The sequence below is a fragment of the Rhodnius prolixus genome, unplaced genomic scaffold (assembly GCF_049639745.1).
Source record: "Rhodnius prolixus isolate KJV_2025 unplaced genomic scaffold, Rpr scaffold_5, whole genome shotgun sequence".
NCBI classification, from domain to species: Eukaryota; Metazoa; Arthropoda; class Insecta; order Hemiptera; family Reduviidae; genus Rhodnius; species Rhodnius prolixus.
In genome coordinates, this window is record NW_027411624.1 from 33146155 (window position 1) to 33163885 (window position 17731).

The 17731-nt window shown below is 34.1% G+C and overlaps 1 protein-coding gene across 1 annotated transcript in view; it reads right to left on the reverse strand.

The window, feature by feature from the left end:
* The window catches only part of twin (CCR4-NOT transcription complex subunit 6-like twin), a 350187-nt gene that overhangs the window by 14730 nt on the left and 317726 nt on the right, over positions 1–17731 (reverse strand). The gene's annotated exons all lie outside the window — the stretch shown is intronic.

Below are 17731 nucleotides of genomic sequence, written 5' to 3' on the forward strand. Positions count from 1 at the left end.
TTGGAAACCTTTATCCAAATTACAGTAAATATTTTACTTTAAATAGTATGATGAGGCAAAAAGAAGCATGGCAGACTTATTTTTGAATGTCCAGTACGGGAAAGTAAAGCTAATTCTATTATATACATACAAACAGGGCTTGATTTACGTACGCATTTGATCTACTTAATCTAGGCTAATCTTGGTAAGACGGTCAAATCCTTAATTTCCTGGATAAAGCTATAATGCCTAGTTTAATGATGCGACAGTAAGGGCACCAAGTAAGCAGCACACAGCTTGTAATGTGACCAAATTAAATCATGTTTCAGCCAACTTTAGCCTTTACTTCAATTAAATTAAGCCATTTTGCAAATTAAATTAACTTTTTCCAACATTTTTTATAAAAAGGTTGAATTTAGTCGAAAAAAATGTTCAGTTTAATAAGTTATAATTATATTATTTATATATCTTTTTTTTTTTCAAAAAATAATTCGAGCAAAAAAAGAAGCTATATTTTTTAAAAACCTTCGGCATTAGAGCTATTGATTATGTTAAAGTAAGTTAAACTAATATTACGAGGTGTTGTTTTAAGTTTATAAAATTGTTCGCGCATAAACTGAACTCCGACTTTACTTAAAAGAACTTATTGACCCATTTTAAGATTTTGTTTATTAAGTTTTTTATGATTAAGCTGCACTTATTTTAAATATAAATATCAACTTTGCAAAGGATATAAGCAACTCAAACTTTGCAAGCAAAAGTTTTAAAGCTTCATCCTATATTTTTTTTTTCTACCGGAACAATTTGTGCAAACACAAGAAGTTGTAGAAAATGAATATTCGAGAGGCACTGGGGTCTCCCCAACTGTTCTGGCCTCACCGAACTTACAGGCTCTTGAATTTGTTAATTATTATACTTTTATTTAACTAATAATGAAGTGATCTTTTATTTATATTTTCTTCTCTGCAAAATTTAAACTAAATATACGAGGGTCGTTTGAAAAGTCCGTGCAAAAATAAGAACTACTTAATTTTTTGGGGTAAACCTTTTTTATTTTTCAACATAGTCTCCTTTTAGGCTTATACACTTCGTCCAACGCTGCTCTAGTTTGTTGATCCCTTCCGAATAATAGGATTTGTCCAAGTCTGAAAAATAGCCATTCGTTTCTGCAATCACCTCCTCGTTTGAATAAAATATTTTTCCCGCCAGCCATTTCTTCATATTGGGGAACAAATAGTAGTCCGAGGGAGCCAAGTCTGGAGAATAGGGGGATGTGAAACGAGTTGGATAGCTTTGTCATGTCCAAATGTTGATGCAAAATATTATGTACCCGTTCATTCGAGATGCCCACAGCACTAGCAATCTCACGCACCTTCACTCTTCTGTCATCCATCACCATATCATGGATTTTATCAATGATTTCTGGAGTAGTAACCTCAACAAGGCGTCCAGAACGTTCAGCGTCACTTGTGCCCATATGGCCACTCCGAAAATTTTGAAACCACTTATAAACTGTTCTAATCGAAGGTGCAGAGTCACCATAATGTTTATCAAGCTTCTCTTTAGTCTCCTGAGGCGTTTTGCCTTTCATAAAGTAGTGTTTAATCAACACACGAAATTCTTTTTCGTCCATTTTTTGAAAAACACTCGACTTCCTCGATTCAAACGAATGCCAAACACAAAGAAATAGACCGATCTGGCTGAAACTTGGTGTGTGTTCTTCCAAGAGATGCTACTAACTAAACATAACCTCGATACGCGCCAGTAGTGCTATCTCTCTGACTTTGCACGGACTTTTCAAACGACCCTCGTATAACAAACAATTCCTGCTCTTAGAAGAGGTCCTAAACAAGTACATGTAGTTATAAAAACAAATATTTATACATTTATTTATTATTAATAATGTAAATTTGAGGAAAAAGTATCCCCATTTGGGCAAAGAGTTCTACTAAAGCAGACATCAAAACTCTTTTTGACTGACATTGATTGCCATGCATTCTTGGATAGCAGAGTCACCATAATCTGGTGCAGAGATCCGATGTGCTTACAAAGAGCGTTATTTGGCACTTGTTGATGGTCTAAAGATACACGAAAATGTCCATAAAATGTCGTATAACTGTTTTTAGAAAGAAATGCACAACTCTTTCTGTTGACTAGACGCCATCATTGCAACTGTTTTTAGAAAGAAATGCACAACTCTTTCTGTTGACTAGACGCCATCATTGCAACTGTTTTTAGAAAGAAATGCACAACTCTTTCTGTTGACTAGACGCCATCATTGCAACTGTTTTTAGAAAGAAATGCACAACTCTTTCTGTTGACTAGACGCCATCATTGCAACTGTTTTTAGAAAGAAATGCACAACTCTTTCTGTTGACTAGACGCCATCATTGCAACTGTTTTTAGAAAGAAATGCACAACTCTTTCTGTTGACTAGACGCCATCATTGCAACTGCTTTTAGAAAGAAATGCACAACTCTTTCTGTTGACTAGACGCCATCATTGCTTTTATTTTTATTTTTAAAATTTAAACCAAGGCGCAGAGTGACAGGAAATTATCATTGATTGAATTACCTAATCAACAGTTAAATTGAAATTAAGACGATTTATCTAAAAACACCTTACACCTCCTTTAAGCTTAGCTGAAAATCGTAAAGAATAACGCTAAATTAGGCAGCGATAGATTATCGAGAAAAACGCAAGCTGAAACTAGGAAAAATAAATGTTAAAATAAAAAAAAAAATTGAGGAAAATATGAGAAATATTTGAAGGGTTCCCCGTACAACAGGTGTGGATGAATTCCTCTAATACATCCCGTTTCACAGAAATGAACCTGAATCCTGAGTAATCGGCTGACGAAGTAGTAGATGGACTTAGAAGTAGGAAAGGCTGATCCGGAAGTAGGGCGTCATGCAGACACCCTGGCTAAAACCACTAACTACTATCACAAAGTCCATTGAATGGATTTAGAGTTAGTTGTTAGCATAGATTCTCTTAGTTCCTTGATTGTATCATTGAACTCCAAAATTGCTGTTAGTTTCTGTTCTTCTTTAACTGATATAACTATAATTGGAATTGGAAATTGTATCGCTAAAATTCGTAATCTTATTTAGTGTCGTGTAATTTTTTGATAAAATTCTACACAAACACACCAAAGCACACATTATAGACATTCAAAATGGTTAGGATCCTTTCTTCCAAACTAACGATGCTAAGCTTTACCCTCTTTGGTTTGTATAAAACCCTTAGTACGCCCCAGTACACCGGGAAGTTTATCAAGGCTATTTATCAACAGATTTTCGTAGTTGGATGAAGATCTGCAGCTCAGGAAGGAACAACAACAAAAATGGAGCATGTTACCTTGCAACACTTTTACAGAAATCTAAAAGATTTTTCTGAAAATAGTAAATTTTCTTCCGCAAAACATAATTTACTGTTAATGGTTGCTATTCCTCACCGTTATCACTTTCAGGCTGGGAGTACATATTTTAAGAAAATAAATATGATCAAAGATAACTTCAGATAAGTATAATTAATGTTTTAGTCGTGCTTGCACAATAATTCGAACATTAGACTGTAGTCTGTTCATTCATTTCTATAATAATCTCTTCAAACAATCAATTCTAAAAACTAGTAAATTATTAAACAAACAAATAAAAGTGTATAGTTTAATAAAATAGACACGAGTTTTGAAAGTCATTAAAATTGCAGACACAAAATAGTTGATAGCAGCAGATAACATGTTTGTGGTTGTGACAAGTTTATGGTGCAAAGTTAGTAGGTACAAGAAGTGCTGCTTAGTTACAAACCACATTTCACCAAACTTTGTATAAATAGAAAATTAAATAATAAATTACATTAAATATTACAGAATACATAAAATAATATTTGAATTTACATAATTAATTGAATTCCCCTTTAGGACTTATTAAAGGATATTAAATTTCAGCAAGGAACAATATGAATTATAATAAATTGTAACACGTTTAACTGACTTTAATATACATACAAGTATGGAGATGATAAACTAAGGCCTAGAACAGTTCTAAAGTCCACAGCCTCAGTTACGCAACCCAAAACTTTACCATACATTCTCAGATACCAACTATTCAACACAAAAACAAAAATTTTAAAAAATCAAATAAAAGTGATTGTTAATACAAGCAAGTAAAGCTTATTAAAGAGAAAGGGGTCTGCTTTAATTTTTTGTGGGTAAGGGGTCATTGTGTGGTATAAAAGAAAATGAAATTGTTGATAAACTTGCAAAGGAAGCCACCAGTAAGTGGGGGAAATGGCTAACTATAAATTACCACGCACCGATATCAAGTGTATAATTGCAAAAGCAGCACTACAAAAATGGCAGACAGATTACAGTAATGGTAATAAAGGAAGATTCTATAAAACTATGGCAGATCAGTTACCTAGACAACCATGGTTAACTTGTCACTAATAAATGGGTTGTTACGACAATAAGCAGGCTGAGAGCGAACCACGCGGTGTCTTCACAGGATCAACAAAAAGGTCCTCTCTCTCTCTCCTCTTTGCGTAGATTGCTGATGAGGAGGAGGATTTCAGGACATATAATAATGGATATGTCCACATTATGTAGTAGAAAGGAAACGAATGTTTGACGACTTATACAAGTATTTAGATGCAACATTTCGCTACGAAGACATAATATTCTCCACCAACATCTATGTAATTAAGTCTATAGCAGAGCTAGCAAAGAAATATGAATGTATTTAAAAGTTATAGAATGAGTGGAAGAAAATGATTAGAGAAGGATTACATGATTTTAATTTCGGTTAAGCTATAAGGATGGCAGGAGCACAGAGTACTGATCCATCCATTAGTTGTAGTTTATGTAAATAGTTGTTTATAGTAGAGGGATGAATGTATGAAGCGAATGTATTTATAAGTAAGAATGGAGAGTGAGTGATATTCTAGTTATAAGCACCTAGACGATGCTGGCTGTATGGCGAAAGCCAATGCCAAAAAAAAAGCTTATAGGGAATTATTTACAAAGGAAGGGCTTAGCTATGCGGTTAACGTATTGGATTACCACGCGGAGATCACGGGTTCGAATCCAGCTGCTGGCCTTTAGATTTTCTCTTTTTTAAGGGAGTTTCTTACAGCTCACTGTCCGATAATGAATGGTGTTGTCTGTAATGAGAGAACTTTGTCCATAGACAGTTCACAGAAACAAAGCTTCGGGCGCCAATAACTTCAGATATTGAAGCGCCTTAAAAATCATTAAATGAATACTCTATTTTCGAGAGAATTTCAAACAATTTAGAGAACTATTCGGTAAAGTTGCTTTCTCAGATAATGTAACTTTAATCAAAATTTCGCCAAGTTAGTCTTTTTGCTCAACACTTGCATTGAGTTTTTGAAAAGAATTTCGACCATCCTAAGTAAATGAAAACACAATGAATATCTAACATAAACCATCTAACTGAAAAACGTCATGGCTTACGATCTGGTGATTGCTCTAGAAGAGCATAAAATAATAGGAAGTAGACGACACAGAACCATAACTTCGGTAGGCTTTGGCAAAGATGAGGTGCCACTTTAATAAGGTGAAGCAAACAGCCATTTTGGGAGCGAGCCAGCTGAATTAGGCGATGGAACTCCTGTTTATAGCGACATCACTTGCGGCTCACAATAAATTCCTATTAAATGGGTTTGAGTTTAATAATAGTTATAGGAGGAACCTTACGTTATTAGTTCAAATTCTACTGTACGACGGCACCATCTTAGCTTACTGAACTTTTGTAAGTAAGTTAAGGATAAAGAGATACGAGGCACTAGTAAAAGTAGAATTATTCTTATAGTTTGTGTAAACAGAAATGAGGTCACCAAGAATATATAATATTCTTTTTGTTGACACGACGGTTTGATGGCACCTGTAATGAATGGGATAAAACTGGGATTACAATTTGTTCCCGTTGGAATACATAGTGATGGAAATAGAGCCGACACCAAACTGTAAGCAACGTAATGTAAATGAAAAAGGGATTTCCTCGAACAACCACTTCAAATAAACAGGCATCCTTCTTTTCATATCCTTTAATACCTTATCCTTCTTCTTTTATCCCAAAGTTTCCTTTTTACTACGTACTGTTCTCCTTACTTAAGCTAACTCAACTTTATACAGGCAAAAGCCAAGGATGTTTGTATGGAAATTCTTGTACGCTGTAGAGGTTACATCATCTCTTTTAAAACATTCTTTTTATTTTATTTTTTTTCTTCAAAGAAACCTTGAGGGAAATAAGAATGAAACAGAGGAAAATTCAATAATTCCATTTAGAAAAGGTGTCAAACTAAAGTAAAAACTGTAAAAGCTTTTCCATCAACGGAAACATGATATAAAACAAACAAGATCTGTCAAAAACTTTTGAAAAATACATTTAGTTCAACAAACTTAAAGAACTTTACTTATTTATGAGCACTGATAAGGGAAGTTGGCCAAAAATATTCTCTTTTATTTTTTAAAAAAATGTATCATATTTATATTTATTCTAAAAAAATGTTTAATAACTTTTTATAACTGAAGCAGTTCTATTCCCTGCGGCACTGCAGCCAAAAAAAAGATATCTGTAACATCCCCAAGATGCTGCAGTAGGTAAATCTACCCTTCTTACAAGGCCCAGGAGCTTCCAAATCAGTCTTCGTTACGATATGATATTCTCTAGCGACAGAAAGCTAAATTTTTCACATACTGTAGTCAAAGAGGATATGAGAAACCTTTTCCTATACTTCTGGGCAGAGATTTTGGATTAAATAACCCCACCGGATTTTTATTTTATCTGTCGTAGTACGTATGTTAATTTGAATACTCTGGATAGGTTTCTGTTTTGCATCCATTATCAGAGATTAATTCTTCAGTTTGGTGTAAAGAATTTGTTAGCCATTTATGTTTTTGTTGGTGTTGAAGCTAGTTCGGGTTGATGAGTCAATAAGTCATGACAGAATAATGGAATAATAAAATTAAAAACTGGTCACAATGTATAAGAAAGAGATGCATCTTACGGTGTACGACAGATCCAATCAACGATAAAATCCAGCATAGTGGACCAAACAAAATTTTGAACTCTCCACTACATCGGTAACTTTTAGCTCTTTGCAAGTTTCGACATTACCCACAGTTACTTTCGACTTTCTACAGCTGGAAACGAATTCCTTTCTTGAATTAAGAATTCAATTCGTTTTAATTTGAACACTGAATTGTCCAGCCAAATATTATTAAGTAAAATTGTAGCAAGAACTTACAATTTTTAAATTAAACTCCCTTTGTCTAAAAATTGAATGAACATTTAATTCTTTTCTCGCTTAATGAAATACAGTTAAATGGTCGTCTCGTTTAACTTGGTTGCTATAGATAAGCTTAAACTTGTAAAAAGCTCGTTGCTGGCCAACAACACTCTGGGAGACGACTGGGGGAACAAGAAAAGTGTCATTTCGTATCCCCCAAAGGCCAGATGACGAGACGAGTATAAAAGCAAAGCATAGGATTAATGATGGACCTCTTTTTTTTTTAATTAGTTTTAGCGAGAAACGAGTTCAACCGCTGAGTATAATGAATAACTTTACATCAGAGTTCTCCACAGCATAACTTACACATAGCTCGCGGGCTTTGTCCTGCTACATCAAGTAGGTATTCCCTTCGTACAACTTTTTTCCACTTTTTTTTTTGTTTTAACTTGGAGTACTTGAGCTTTAATATAGCATTTTGCCTGAAGGCGTTCCCAAGAAAATGGTAAGCATTTTGTATAAAGCAAGAGAAAAAATAAGAACAAAAAGGGCAAAACTTAGCTTTAAAAAAGAAGCTTAAAAATATTCATTATACTTATGCACTTAAAAAGGGTCATTATTTTCAGTGCTACTCAATCTAAAAGGTGGAATAAGTTTATAAAAGTTAAATTCAAGAATAACTCGACTATTTATCAAGAGGGAAATATCGCTGAGATGCCAATTATTGGAGGAAAATAAAGCTTAAGTTGCTCTTCGCCGAAGATTTAGAACGGCCTAGGCTACTTTTTCAGGATTTAGACTTCTCTGCCTAAAAAAACTAACACTATCTTAAGGAATCAAAGAATATTGCCAATTTCAGTCAAATTTGTTAATTTTTAAGGGTTCATTTTTCAGCTAAAATTATTTCATAACTTAAGCAAAATGAATGGATTACCTAAACATACTCTTCCAGAAACCAAGATAACAAGGTTCAAGAAAATGAAGAACAACCGAAGAGCAAAATGTTTCTTGTTCTTTACATTTATCTTTTTATTTTTTTTAAAATTTATTTCGTTATTTACAATCTGTGTAATACACTATACAATAAGTAAATAGGGAGAATGAAGTATAAAGGCGTGAAAGGCAGGAGGAAAGAAACTGCCCAGCGGTAGCACTCTCTACAGGATATGATTATTAGGCCTTTAGACTGTGAGGAAGTCGCGGGGCCACTGGCGATTCAGTCGGCGAGGAGGATTATTAGGGATGTCAGAGGAGGCGAGAGACTGTACTAGAGGATTGGAGCAAGTGGAGAGAGCAGTATGGAATTTTTGATATTTAGTCTTGGCGAATAGGTGTTCGAATGGGATGTTGAGGTCGTTGTGAAGAGTGAGGTTAGTCACCGTAGAAAGGAGCGTCAACTATCTGTCGGCAGGAGTTTTGACTGAAATGTCTGTACTGTCCGTATGTTTGTAGGTTTGGCTGAACCCCACAGCTCTAGTCCGTAAGTCAACATAGGTTTGAGAGTAGTGTTGTATATTAAACGTTTGAGTTCTATGAGCAATCGAGTTCTCGGAGTTTGAGTTCTCGGAGCGTCGTCCAAGTAGTCTGTAAAACAATTTCGCACATTTCGTCATTGCTTGTCTTTTAAGTCTAGTGTCTGGGTTCCACCGTGAGTCGCTTGTCTATGTAGAGCCCAAGGTAGCGCATCAGATCTGTACAAGGAAGAGGATTGCTGTTGAAGAGGACAGGTGGACAGGAGCCCCGCCGGAGAGTAAATGTGGCATGCTGGCATTTACATTTATCTAAATTCCAAAATTAGGCGAGAAATGACGAAGGAAATAATAATTTTAAAAACATTTATGTTTTTATGAAGCAAGAATTCACCATAAAAGATATCTGTGGTTTACATTCAAAAATAAAGATATTGTTTAAACTTAAATAAACCAGACATAAATGGAGCGATATAAAATATATAACTAGTAAAAAAATAAATAAAAGAATAATTGACGCGTAAAACAAATCATAAAAATAACCAGAGTATACAAAAAAATTGTTTACAGCTGGGAAAAATATATTAAAAAAATAAATAAATAAAATCTAAGTTTTATAGAGATTTACCATGGAGGAAATTGGTTCATTTCCTTGTGGTCAACGCTGATAGATAAAGATACCCTATTTCTTTAACTTATATTTCTTTAGCCCTTATCTCAGCATTATTTTTATTTTTAAGGGAAATAGAGGGAGATTTCGTCACTCGAAGTATTTGACAGGAAATGAAAGTGCTAACTTTATGCATTTCTCTTTTATTATTGCAAATGAACAAACTAATTTTGTTTAGAAAAATATTAAATTTCTTTTTCATTTAAACATTTCATTAATAAGAAATTATGAAGTTATCTGTTCAGTAAATAAAAGTGACCCTTTTTATTGGAGGAAGAGGTTGAGGAGAGAAAGAGATCTCAGGAGACGGTATATATTTAATTTTAAAATCAGCAGGGAGTCACTGTATTTCCGGCTCCAAGTTCACTCCAAGCTCCTTCCTGCCTAACTTTACTTCCAAGCTTTTCCAACTCAAAAGTTTACTTCAAGCAATTCCTGCTCTTGTTTCGCCCAAAATATTCTTGAAGACCTTAGTAGAGGACTAGTTTTTCCATTGGATGCCCAACTCCATTAATTTGGGTCTATAAGGCGTCAAAATAGAATTACCACTAGACTACGAGGTGTGGCTATTAAATAACGAGACTAATTGCTGTAAAACATTTTATTTTAAATTTATACATATTTAGTTATTATCACCTTCAATATACACCCCTCCCCTATCCCTACAACGCTCCATGCGAATTTACCATTGTTCGAAACAGTGCTGGAAGTCTTTTTCTGTCAGCTCCTGCATGACGCGTGCCGCTTTTTCTTTCATAGCTTCAACCGACTGAAATTGTGTTCCTTTTAATGCTGATTTGACTTTGGGGAACAGATAAAAGTCACATGAGGCCAGGTCAGGCGAATAAGGCGGTTGGCCTAAAACTGGGATGCTGTACTTGGCTGAAAACGTCTTGACAGACAATGCAGTGTGAGCTGGCGCGTTGTCTTGATGGAGAACCCATGACTTATTCTTCTACAAATCGGGTTGATTAATTATAATCGATATTTTCATCCGTTTTGGATGTGGAAGGGCGACCCGGGCGGTCATCATCTCCGAAGTCTTCTCGGCCATCTTGGAAACACTTGAACCACTCAAAAACTCGCGCCAGTGATTAACATTCATCACCATAAACTTCTTTTAATAAAAGATAAGTTTCAGTAGCGGTTTTACCCAGTTTCATGTGAAATTTCACGACAATTCGTTGCTCTACTACATGTGTAGTATATCATGTTTTCGGGCAAAACGAAACTAACACCTCTTACACAAAAAGACGGTTCCGGGTCAGACAGATTTCTCTACAAGCACGTGAGACGCTGCAATCGAAAGAGAAGGCTTTACGCTGCACAGCTGTCGGTCGTTAGCATGCATTGTTCTTCTGTAGCAGCATCAGTCTCGTTATTTAATAGCCACACCTCGTATTCCACATCTTAGGATCTTATGGAGGTTAACCTCTTGCAACATGCAGCCATCATTATTTTCTTGAATACAATTCCGATTCAGAACCACAAAAAAGAATTTGTTATCAGAAAAAAAAATGAAAAAAAATTCACTTTTCATTAAGTTAATTGGTTCAGTTATTTAATTACCACATAGTTAATTAGGAGGCAGGTTATTTGACCGAGTTATAAATTTTTCATGTACCTAATTAGTTCGGTTTCACATTTCAATTTTACAGCGGGAATTCGCTAGTAACTTAAAAATAAAAATACAAAATTTGAAACCTAAAAATTCTAAGCAAAATCCGACCAATTTAAAAAAAAATATATATATGAATAAAGAAATAAATTCTACTGAGTTGGTTAAACGATGAAAGTTTCGTGTCTTAATTATTAAAGATAAATACAGGGGTACATTGCTTTGCTACTTGGTAGATAGCAGTTTGATTTGCATCGTTCTTATGTTGAGGCACTTGGATGAATATGCAGGATGGAAATGCAGCAAGTTGCACTGCATTCAAACGGAGCAAGAAGCTGGACCAATGGAAGTACAAATTATCTGGTCAAACCCACGGAATCTTATCTTAGGCACCAGTGGACTACAATGGACAGACCTCTTCAACAACAAAGTGATTTTTAAATAAAAAATGGCACATTTGAAGAACTAACTTTAATTAAAATTGCAAGAATGGAGGGTGAGAACTCCGCCAACTTTCTTAATCTGCTTCATTTCATTTTCAAATATACAATTACAAGCTTTTATTTTTTTGCAACATTTAAGTGAACAACAGAAGCTCCATGGAACTAATTTAATGAGAAACTGAAAGGGCTAAAGGTATTGGAATTACTTATACTTTAAGGTGTAAAATCTAGTTATAAAGGGCAAGTTATAAAGGCAGGTCAAATCCTCGTGGTTCTCCGATTTCAATCGTAACCTTTAAGAAGTCCCTAGCAAAGTACGATAAATAGGCCACTAAATTACATTAAATACACCATTCATTATACATATATAACACTAAACATTTAGTAAAACCTCCTTTGTCATACGTAATCTTTTGAATCTAAGACAACCACTTTATAGAATTGCAGCTGTAGGCTCTCCAAGTGGTAAAAACTTAAGTTTTAAGCCCTCAAAGTAAGTACCAAGGAGAGTTTGAACGAAAGATCAAAGCTTAAGCAGTAAGTTTGCAAACTAAAGCAACTTTATGAATATTAAATAGCGTTCTAATAATTATTGAACATAAAATTAATTATATTTTAGTAAATTAGATACTCGTACAACAAGAATGGAATTTTCTTCAAAATGTCTACAAAATCGTTATCTTAATCCGTCATTTTTTCCTATTTCGAATATGAAAATCCGAATGATATGCCGATAAATAATTGAATCGATTCATTAAAGGAAGCCAAAACCGATTTAGAAATCTGCCCAGGAGAAATGATAAAAGTATTAAAATTCTTTCTTCATCTATTTTGTAACATTATAATTGCACAATTTAGTAAAACAAATTTACATTAAGTGTTAGGTTATATGACTACAGAAAATCTGCAATACAATGCAGTAATGCATCCCACAATATGCTCTAATGTCAATATTCATGCTGTTTCTATCAAACTGCGGTGTGCATGTTAATGTACATAACTAACAACAGTAATTGCATACCAATTTACATGTAATGTAGATAAATCTTCATCAATTACATTACACGTTATTGTATTGATGTATTACTATGTATTATATTACATGAACATGTTCATGCAAGTAAATTATATTATATAATACACTAAATTGGTTACTATTAATAATCAGTTAATTTAAAAACTATCTTAAACTAAAAATTAAATTAAAAATGTCATTCTGCCTATTGAAGAACTTTCAATATTTAATGTACCTAAAGAAAATTTGGAACTTTTTTTACATTTTCAAAACCTGTCAATATAAAAGTCTGAAATCAGAGTAACAATCGCATCTTCAATATTCAAAAGTCTTCAAACTTTTCGTCTATTTTTAATAAAATTCAAACTTATATCGTTTAAGTTTGCAACAGTTTTTGGAAGATAAGTTTTACCATTAGATATTTCACACTAGTGCATATTTATTATCGCTTAATTTTGATATAGAATGGGGGGGGGGGGGTAAAATGGACGTAAAAAGTAGGTTGAGAGGCAGAACATTTTGGGTTCCCATTTTTCTTGCTTGTTCCGCCCTGGTATTGCACCTGGTATTCCGTCTTTTCATCTTTGTTGCGATCCAAAATGGATCCTATCATTTCAACTGTTTCATTCGGCATTTTTTTTGTATCTTCTTCTGAAATTCTTTCGGCCTATTCAGGACACTTTTATTGCAATTTATAGCTCGGTCCCCGATTTCATGTTTCTTTTAGTTTTCAGATAAAAATTCGAGGGCTCTAACCATCTCCTTTTAAAAAATTAGCGTCCATGTTTGTCCATCATATATTACATTCTTATCATGAACAACCATACTATTATTTCATAGTAATTAATAATCCTAAATGGACTGAGAAATACAATGCAAATGTTCCAACAAACACATATTGCAATAATTGTGCAACTGTTGTTGGTGGCTGGTTATATTAATATTCTATGTACGAGTATATGCGGCAGATTCTAACTTGCCCTTATTAACTGCAATTATCTGCATTGTTATATGAACAGAATGGCGGTGCACATTTATTATAAATAACAGAATTATTTGCATAAAGAGAAATATATCTTTTAGCAAAGTGTCCTGCCTTGCACATGAACAAAAATCAATAAAATATATTAAAACTAGAAATTTACTTTACTACTTAAAACATTTTTTTTGTTTTTCACAATTGCAATACATTTCTGCAACAAGTGAAGCTGATACATGATACATGGTATAAATACATGATGAGTAGCATGAGGAGAGAATCCACTAATTGGTAAAACTCCCAAAGAAGAACAGTACACTAGATCATCTTGGCATTATTACAAATAAAAACATTATAACTGAAATAGACAATAATCTTTCTTCCCTATACAATTTAAAGATAACAAAGAGGCTGTTTAATTTAGAAGAAGCTCAGGCAGAATATTATTATGATAATATTATGATTATCTCTAGATTCTAAAGCTTTGTTAATGTTCTGGCTTTGTCAAATGCTTTAGAACTGCTAAACACTATACGCTCCTATAACTATCAGTAACCCTAATTAGGGACACCTCCCTATCCTAAAACTGGGTGCCAATCTAAGATGTTTTAGGGTACGTTTACAACGGAGCTGTGAGTATAGATGATAGCAGAGATGATAACTGATAGAGTAAAATATAATCGCTGATTAGTGTGCACAACGGAGCTGTGATACATGCAACATGTCCGAGAAGTGAAGAAGAGTTTTTATGTTCAGCAGCAACAAAAAGGTATATTTTAAAGAAAAAACGCTTTAGAAAATATCTTGTACATCCCATAAATAAAAAAACGAAGTACTTTGGGCGAATTTCACCATTTATATAAGGAACTTAGAAATTATCCGGATCGTTTTTTTGAATATGTGAGGATGGGTCCAACCACATTCGACTATATTTTAGAAAAAATAAGGTCAAAATTAAGAAAACTTTGGAAAAATTGTCATGGAAATCCTATAACCATAGAAGAAAAACTAGTGATTACTCTTAGGTTAGTAATGATTTTATTGAAAAAAAACAACAAATAAATAAACATGAAAATAAATGTAAGCACGATTTAAAAAACAAAATATTGTTTAAAAGTAAATAATAAAAAATAATGAGTAAAGACAGCGCTAAATAATTTTTCGACGTCCATTTTGAAGCTCCGATACTGGAGTTCAGCTAGCAGAAAAATGAAAAATTCAATTCTATCATCTATGCTCGTTTATAGCAGCGCGTATGAGTCACTAGTCGAAGCTTCGTTGTGCACGCTCACATAAGAATGTACTAGGTTATTCTATAAGCGCTGATGCATCACTGCTATCATCTCCGCTATCTATGCTCACAGCTCCGTTGTGAACGTACCCTTAGAAATACACAAAACCTCGTATAAGTGTTCTAATTTATTAGTGACGCACCAGATCATAATATTATCATCTAGTATAGTACAGCTATCCACGTATACCCTATAAACACCGATACTACTTGACAGGAGCAAAAAGGGAAAAAGTATCCCATTCCGGGATTTAACATTCACATTGTATCTAGGACTTTACATTATAGTAAAAGTATGCGACATTCTTGTATTCTAGGATAAGCATTTTACCCATTATTCCTTCTTAGAACCACGAGGCCGTATGTTCTGTTCCTGGATACTCCACACAGTACTACGGTATTTTACATCCACCCCAACTAAGCACTTCCTGAAATATATTTGTTGTACGTGCGAGAACACATTTCCTAACTGATTCACAATCCTTTATTGTACGAATAAAATTCGGATTCAACTAAACTTACCGATTACTTTAGTTTTCTAATTATAATTGGCTCTATTTATTGCAACGTATTGCAAATTTATCTGTTCTAGTTACAAGAGAAAGAGATGTTTTTTCTTTTTTTGCGTGGATAACTAATCGATTATAATTAGTTTATTAAATGGATTGCCATAAATTTGGGATTAAAGGTCATTTAGGTATAAAGCATGTGACCAATTAAAACAACTGATTTAAAAATAATTGAATGACCTGACTTTGTGGGCAGTAGATAAATGGATAGAAGTTTGCATTAAGTGTAGTTGCTCAATTCACCGCTAGATAGGGGGCGCATGCAATAATTTATGGTGACAGATTATTCTAGCTAGCTGATGTTGTTTTAATGATGTAATGAGGGAATATTTCAGGATTTTCAAATTCACAAAGGGTTTAAATTGTTAAAGATTAATCAATTTAACGTTTTTGCTTTCTCTGACTGAGTTACGAGCAGCATAACTTGGAAAAAAACGGAAAAGAGTTTATAAAAATTATAATATTTCGAATTGTTGCCACCCAATTGACTGGATGGAATCGGAAATAAGCTTTTAGACCAAAATCAGCCAACAAGAAGTATTCCACTTCTCAGTTTACTGATTAGATTTTGAGCTTTCCACGAAAATGGGCTCCGTAGAATTGGAATACTCTTCACAGCCAGTTGCTCAAAGCGAATCTTATGAGATCTCACCGCTCTTCCATGGTTAGAAATGGGCAATCGTGCACACATTTCCTTTAATTGAAGGCAGCTCTAGATAAAACAAAAAATTTCGTGCGAAGAAATAAATTAACTCATATCCTATGCTTTCGAATAATACAAACAATCCTTAAATATGCCCTAAGTAATCCTAAAGAAAAGTGGTAGAAACACTTGACTTTCATTTCTGAATTTAAAAAAGGCCCTTTTAAAAAACTTGTTTACATAAAAAAAATTATATTAATAAAGAAAAGAAAAATCTACGCTGAACATAAAAAAAAAGCAAAGTTAAGCAGAAAACATGCTTGCTAAGAGCGAACTTGGCTGGGTTTTAGCTTAAACCTGGATAACCCAGATAACACTAATCTTTCAATTAAGCCCTGTGCCTCTTAAATATTAAAAGTCTCCCCTCTCTCTTTCCTTTTTTTTTTAATCTTTACCTTCAAACTTCTTCTTTTGACACCTTTAACTTCACAGTTCTGCCAACTAAACAAAGCTGATTTCTTAATTATATGTACGATTTTTTTTTTTTTTTTGCTACAATTATTGCAGCCGTAATACTCTTTTACCTGTAAGAGGGACATTACTCACTCTTGCGGTCACTATTGTAGTCGCAAAAAGGCTGGACTGTCTGCTGTTCACATTGCTAAAATATTGACTTTAAGTGAGTGACTCTTAGAATTTAATTCTAAAACTAGATCTTCCCACCTTCTCTTCGGTAATCATTTCTTTGATTCCTTTCCATTTCAGATCTGGGTCAAGTGTCCCGATACCCGTTTGCTTTGTTCCCTTCACTGGACTGTGGAAATAGTGTTTTACGAGCTCCTCTATATTTTGACGATCTCTGCGTACGTTTGTGACACTTTTTTCCTTCTTCCTATTACTTGCCGTATTCTGTGACTCCATCTCCAAGTGAAGCGTAATTTCTTACACATCCTAGTGTACTAACAGCTGGCTTCAAGGAGAAGCAAAAGAACCTTATATGTCTAAAAATCCCCAGTTTTTGCTACGATTTTGACAACAGAACATAACAGTTCTACAGCCGAACTGATAGGAGTATTTACAAAGATTTCTGTTGTGTTGAAAATTAGGTTAGTCCTACAGTGCTGGGTTAGTTTGGATCTAACCCATCACAGTAGGTACGTTTATTGTATCCCTGATAGGTTTCGCTCATTCATCTATTGTCAGAGGTAGAATAATCATTAGGTGTAGAGATTTCAACTTCGCTGACTTCTGCAAATGTAGGGGCGGCGATATGGTGACGTAAGTGAATTCGAATTCTCTACACCAAACTAGTCTACCTTTAATGAAAGATAAAAGGCCGAAACCGTTCAGGAATGCATCAAACATGCGTGGTACGACGGATAAAATGTGTTGGTATTATCCAACACGAAGGACCTGACCATATTTTCAGTTAATAAATCTGACTAAAATAATTTATTGATGTACGGCTGAGATCTCGGGTTCGAATCTGGCCCTTAGATTTTTCTATTCCTAGGAGCTACTTAAAGCTCACTGTGTAACCGAAAAATAGTCATACATGGCAGGAGCTGCTGCATAATATAAATTTGACCTTTGAACTGCAAGACCGATGTGCTATTTACAGCTATCATTAAAAAAAAAATTCATTCTCGACCGTACGTTCGGCCTGGCCAGTATCCGCATATGTTATCGTCTGTGAGTCTTATATTTTCCTTATTATTATTTTGTATTTAGTGTAATTTTCCTTTCTGTATCAATCTTTTCTTAAGTAAAGGTATTCTGTTGATGGTTCAGTAAGCACAAG